This window comes from Eleutherodactylus coqui, chromosome 8 (assembly GCF_035609145.1).
Source record: "Eleutherodactylus coqui strain aEleCoq1 chromosome 8, aEleCoq1.hap1, whole genome shotgun sequence".
NCBI classification, from domain to species: Eukaryota; Metazoa; Chordata; class Amphibia; order Anura; family Eleutherodactylidae; genus Eleutherodactylus; species Eleutherodactylus coqui.
The window spans coordinates 134,708,188-134,708,678 of record NC_089844.1 but is presented as its reverse complement, the minus strand read 5'-3'; positions in this window follow the sequence as shown (position 1 = coordinate 134,708,678).

Below are 491 nucleotides of genomic sequence, written 5' to 3'. Positions count from 1 at the left end.
TTGCCCAGCGACAGCCCAAAACATCACTGCTCTTGAGGAGATCTGCATGGAGGAATGGGCCAACATACCAGCAACAGTGTGTGCAAACCTTGTGAGGACTTACAGAAAACGTGTGACCTCTGTCATTGCCAATAAAGGATATGTAACAAAGTATTGAGATGAACTTTTGTTATTGACCAAATACTTATTTTCCACCATAATTTGCAAATAAATTCGTTAAAAATCAGACAATGTGATTTTCTGGATGTGTTTTCTCATGCTGCCTCTCATAGTTGAGGTCTACCTATGATGTCAATTACAGGCCTCTCATCTTTTTAAGTGGGAGAACTTGTACAATTGGTATCTGACTAAATACTTTTTTCCCCACTGCATGAGAAAGAAAGAAATAGCGCTAGAAAGAAATCAAGAGAAATAAAAGGCAGAGATTGAAAGAAAGGAATTGCCAAAGAGAGATATTGCCAATCTTAAAGTTCTAAAAACATCTTAACAGA